The 6,225-nt window shown below is 34.2% G+C and overlaps 1 long non-coding RNA gene across 1 annotated transcript; it reads right to left on the bottom strand.

Annotated features, from left to right (window-relative positions):
• Positions 1–2,539: 2,539 nt before the first annotated feature.
• Positions 2,540–5,805, bottom strand: LOC128551253 (uncharacterized). Its single transcript, XR_008368740.1, has 3 exons — positions 5,706–5,805; positions 4,900–5,003; positions 2,540–4,463 (listed from the first exon to the last, which is right to left on the bottom strand). It is a non-coding gene; the product is annotated as an uncharacterized LOC128551253 (long non-coding RNA).
• Between the last annotated feature and the right edge of the window lie 420 nt (positions 5,806–6,225).

Below are 6,225 nucleotides of genomic sequence, written 5' to 3'. Positions count from 1 at the left end.
AGTATTTTTCCATATCATGACGTGGAACGTTTTCATATCGGACGTGGAATGTTTTTTATCCTGTCACTTGCAGTATTTTCGACCCGATATCAGGGTGCCGTATATCTTTCTTGATATACCGTCAGTTGACACGTGACCAGTGATATACGGTCAGTTGCTCGTGTGACCTTATGATCGATATTGTTGTCGTACGAAATTTTGCATTGAAATCATCACTATTGTGTTGGAAATGTCCGAACTAAGAAAATGAGTGGTCAAATAATGAGTTTTTATTCAAAAACGAAGAAGTTATTGCGATTTTTTAATTGTAACCACATTACTGCGTCGGTGATTACGTCATTATATAAGTGACGTCATGACGAATATGACGTCTTTTAAAAGGTTGTCGCACACTTATTTTTGTAAAATAAATTGCCAAATATCGGAAAATGAAGTAATGACAAGATAAATAGAATAATAGGTTAGTGCCTAAGATGGAGAAAGTTTATCTGGCTCGGCTCTGGACGTTATCAGGTTCGCCTTCGGCTCACCCGATAACCTCCTCCACCTCGCCAGATAAACTTTCTCATCTACGACACTAACCTATTATTCTCTATATTAACGTTGTAATGTAAAGAATCGCGTGACGTCCATGGCGTCCTCGCGCACGTTACGACAACAAGTTGACGTCAATTTTCGCGGGAAAATATCAATGCGCGTCAGTTTGATTTGTTTATTGCATTTTCGGAGAAATTTTAGTCGCATTTTTCCTGTCTTTCGTTACAGAACGATAATTTAGACATGAATCAATTACTTGACAGTGGGTATGTAATAAAACGTTATCAACTTTGTATGTGGATATATGCACTCGTTCTTTCGCGAATAATATTGCGCTCCTAAAGTCGCGCAATATTACCGCTGCAGAACTCGTGCATATATCTACATACAAAGTAAATAACCTATAAGTATTACGTTACGTTTTGCGCACTATTTGAATTAAAGATATAGTCCAGAAAAACTAGTGTATTATCAATTTTATGTAATGGCTTTATTTAACATCCGCAACGTCAAAAATGTGACAAACATCAATTAAATATATATAAATATGTTATTTTGATAATTCAATAAGATAATTAAAGTATTTCTTACTATTAGATCGATACAAATGCTGCTTCCTTAATGATAAAAATGTTGTTTAATTTGGAAAGCATTAAACATTTAAGATCCTTACATTTTGTATAACATAGACCAGTAAATACAGTAACTATTAACATCAAAAATCAATAATTCTTACAATTTTTTTTAATTAATAAAATTTCTAACTTACTTAAAAGTTTAAAAGAAACTCAAACTTGTCATACTCTGAAATGTTAATACTCAAACAGACAGCTGCACAACCATCTACAACATCGGAGAAAAACATGATGCTTCAAATAAAAAAGACCAAAACAGCACGGGTATTACTGCCTTATATGGACATGATATTTATTTCAAAAGGAATCATCTTAATCAACAGACCCCCTCTCTTAACCAAGATCTAAGATGGAAAAAAAATACTTTGAACATGTTATTGAATATTTTTCCTTAAAAGTAGAGGGGTTTTTTTTATATCGGCTGATATTACTGGCATATCGTTGGTCAATTACCGGACAAATAGATGCATGAGCTAAATTGCTTTTCCTTCATACTTTGAACAGTTAATGAACGTTTCCTTTAAAAGCCGAGTAGTTCCATACTGACTGATATCACTGGTACTTGTCCGGTCAATTACCTGTTCTAAAGATACATGAGATATGTCTAATACAATCCAGTAAACCGTCGTTTATATGACTGAATAAATTTTGAAAAAGACGTTAAACCCGAACACACACACACACACACACACACACACACACACACACACACAATCCAGTAAAAGTCCTTTAAAAGAAAAGAACGCAATCACGATGAAAAAAGTTTCATGTTTGTAAAACTTTACATTGATATTCAGTTGGAAGGTTTTATCTATCTATTATGATATCATTTTTGCTTTACGCTAGAGTTCTTTTGTGTAAACTATCTTAAAAATGCTAAGTCAAGAAAAAAGATGCCCTAGTCTAGAATCTAACCCCGGTCACCGCGGCAATAAAAACTTTCCTGCTGACTGTACAATACGCCGCTTTTCATGAAATTACACTAGCGTGTATCATTGAAGGTTCCATGTGCACCGCCGTATGAACACATCTGCGGGTGTCTCTAAATTGTTTTTTTTTGTTTTTTTTGTACTTGTAGCATGTGTAAATGTTGAGTTCTGCTAAACCCGGGATTAGAGGGCGTAGGTGGTTGCATGCATTTTCACTACCGTCCATGAACAGGTATAATCAAATCGATCCTGCAACATTCTCGTTTTTGTCGTGTTGAGTAACCTGAGCAGTTTCCACTTTTTCTACGTTATAGATAGAGTTTATGAAGTGAATTCTTCGTGAAAAAGAAACCGATAGGGAGGGAAACGGAGCGTGGCGGAGTGACCGACCGAGGTTTCTTTTTCTCGAAGAATTCTCTTCATGGATTTTATCTGACATAGTAGGCCGGTCATATTACCACATATTATGTCAAAAGGTTAAACAAATTCCAACATGAAATGTTTTTATTGTTTTATAATCTTTAAACATTAGAGCATTTTAGAAAAAAAGTCCTCAAAAAAATTCCCATTGGAAAATATTAAAAAATGACATTATGAAGGGCACCCTCTTTGCAATTCAATGATTCAGACGAATCAAGAGGTTCATTCATTAGGTAACATACATTAGTTTAAATCTGTACGTTGGTTTATATCTTCAATCAGAGGCATTGATTATATAAAATATCATATAAATTAAAGCTGATACTAAGCTTTGTTGTGACATTTACTAATAAATGCATTAATTTACACTATAGATTTACCCCACCCATCAATTTTATTTGTGTTGGATTTAACGCCGTTTTAAAACAGTACTTCAGTTATGTATCGGCAGGCTGTTAACCTAACGAGTGTTCCTGGATTCTGTACCTGTACAAACCTTTTATCCGCAAGTAACTACCGACTTCCCCACATGAATCGTAGGTGGAGGATGAATGATTTCAGACACAATGTCTTTTATCAAATCATGGGGAACATACGGCCCGCCCGAAGATCCAACTCACGACCCCGCGATCTGTAGCTCGGTGCTCTTTCCAATGAGCTAAGCGGGCGGGTCCACCCATCAATAAAACGTGCATGCAATATCTTAAAACTATTTCCTTGAAACTCGCACTAAATGTAATAAATGTTATAATATCAACAACAGTATATTAAGAAACATTAAGAAAAAGAATCCCAGATCAACAGTGACTTTACTATAGTATATATAGAACAGGTCACTACAGTAAAATGTTAAAACTGATTTAAAATCGATATTAATCTACAATTTTCAGTTAACAGAAAATGTACGTAAAGCCGTAATGTACAAAAACTTGAGGACAAAACTCTGCGATGCGATATACTGTAAAAATATGCTCTATTATAGAGTTAATATGTTGTCCTTAGTAATAAGACATGATTCTTTAAAGCATGTCAACTGTTAATTCAGGAGTTCGAAAAACTTTTCATTGTTCTCTCAAGATTATGGAAGTCAGTTAAGTGTTGATGTCATGACATCTACAGCCATCCCAGTAGAGCAACCTCTGTGCCAAGGAACAAGTTTATCACCACGTTTGTACCATCCCAAGTCAAGAGGGTTCGTTTCCTTTCCAATCCATGTCTCTACTTTAATGGCAGTGCACTCTAAAACTATGAAACTTTGAAGTTGCCTCTGTAGGAGTTCGGCTCTGTATCTTTACTACCGATGTGCTTGTTGCCTTCGTAATGACTTTTCCGTACCTCAATGTGTTAAATGTTTCATTTGTTTTACCTTTGTACAAACATAATTATGAATTATGAACTACCAGCTGTTTCAATGTCATCATGTTAAGAGTGTTTATTTACAAAGACTCTGCCTGGGATCATTTAATAATTTAAGCTATTTGCTCACTTTCAGTGTTTTCAAAATAATGCATGGTTTTCAAAAATGCCTCTTCAGATGATTCATTTGTTGGTCTACCTTTACTACGTTTTACAGTATTTTGAGGTGGTTGATATTGAGTCGAGTCGGAACTTGACATCCTGTTCTGAAATGTGTGCTACACTTTTGATGATATCTTGCACCAACTGCTGTTAGATCATGTACGGGTTAGAGTCAACAGAAAACTTCGCTTCCAATTTTTCTTTATTGTTGACTGAAATTTTGAAGTCATCATATGCCTTTTTGTCATTTTTTTTTGGAATCTGTACCACAGAACAGGCATTTGAAATGAAAAGAAGTCAGATGAATGTGTCCGTTTCGCTATGTTATAGAGGTACCGTTGCATCTCAAAGTAGATTCGGGTGGCAGTAATTTTTCTACACTCATAGCACACAATTTTCTCAGGTCTAACATACATTTGTTCTCCTGCAATTTTATAAAAAGAATAATAAACATAAAGGTCAACTGATCTGACATTAAGCTTAATAGGCGAGTAATATATAATCTATATTCATAAAAGGGTTGACACAAACAGACTCATTATGGTCCCTTTTATAATTCATTCTTTTATGTACAAATATCAAAGATGTTTAGGTTTCAAAGGAGGAGATACAAAGACACACAAGTATTGTGTAAGGTTTTTATACAGTGATACAGAGAAAAAACAGATGGCGATTTAAAAATACCTTTCTTTCAATACAGATACACTACACAATTGAATATTGAAATTAAATTGGTTATAAGTAACACGCGATTGCATTTCTCTGCTTCCATTCTTCTCATGTTTAAATAAATATACAACGCTAGATAAGCCAGGAAATAGCATAAACTACAGAAATGCATGAATATAATATTAGAGTACCTTTATTCCTGGCTGCAGATATTAAATATTTACACCTTTTTTCACCCAATGCTGCTACTTAACGTTCGTCTTTCATGTCGCAAATAACATAATTCTATTCAGCACTGAAAATGAAAAGATTAGTGTTAAACTGTAAGGTGTATCAACAAATTTTCATAAGGAAATAATATGCATTGGTATTAAAGTATTTAAAACAATTTTGTAAAAACCAAATGATACAAATCCAAATAGCAAGGGTTTTACCTCATGATGAAATCCAGTAAACACCAGACAAATAGTATAGCAACACTTTGAACAGTAAAACACTTGTTTCTTCTAGTAGCACGTATGCCACAGACAGCATAACGCAATCATAAATTTTGACCTGAATATAACAAAATTGATCCTATAACAATGACATTTAAAATAGTCAGTATTTTTGAAAGAAATAAACTTCTACTACTTAGAAATACAAAATGGATGCATTTAATTTCGTTTCTACAAAATTAATTTTAAACATCTTTTTTTACGACACAAACACGCTTCCGTATATCTATTTTCATGCATAAACCATGTGCATGATTTAACTTTACTAGACCTTTTTCAGAATAAGCTATCGTTGACAATTCTAATACTGAGTACCACTAACACTTACATTTCATACTGGTCTGTGTATCAGTACATGTTTTGAATAAAACACTTTGTCGTAGTGAACTTCGCGGAAACCCATAAAAATCAAACAGCCTTGATAAACTATATAATTTAATATTGCATTCACCTAGTAACGGACATTTGACATACTTCAGTCAATAAATATTTTTACTTACCATACACGATTCACTTGACAATAACCAGTATTCTTCGAACAAAGTGTGTTTAAAACAATTTGACAGCAAACTGCGATGTTTACTTCCTACCGGAAGTAGAGAAAAAATAACACACGGTGCATGATAGCGGACATTGGAAAATACTTTTCCCCCAATAAATATGATGTGATATATCAGTATCCTGTAGTGATATTTTTGAGGACTTTTTTTCTGTGTGTTATCTTGTGTATCTCTACTCATTCCATGCTAAATATATCATGTTGGATTTAGTTTGACCATATGTTTCACTATAACCGGCCTATAGTGTGAAATCTACGTTTGACCAATTAGAATTGCAGAGTCAGTCGTGTCGGATTCTCCGCCTGCCTTTAACTAAAAAAAAATGTATCGGCTTCCTTTGAAATACGATGAAGGGGTGGTCGTTCGTTGGTACACAAGCGCATTCAGTCGATGCTCTTCAATGTGTACAGCTGTTCTTCGAAAATTATTGCTACAGACACATTGGTCTTAAGGAATAAGA

Source organism: Mercenaria mercenaria, chromosome 19, assembly GCF_021730395.1.
Source record: "Mercenaria mercenaria strain notata chromosome 19, MADL_Memer_1, whole genome shotgun sequence".
NCBI classification, from domain to species: domain Eukaryota; kingdom Metazoa; phylum Mollusca; class Bivalvia; order Venerida; family Veneridae; genus Mercenaria; species Mercenaria mercenaria.
Note: the sequence above shows the minus strand (reverse complement) of the source record. Positions and strands in the feature narration are given on the sequence as shown.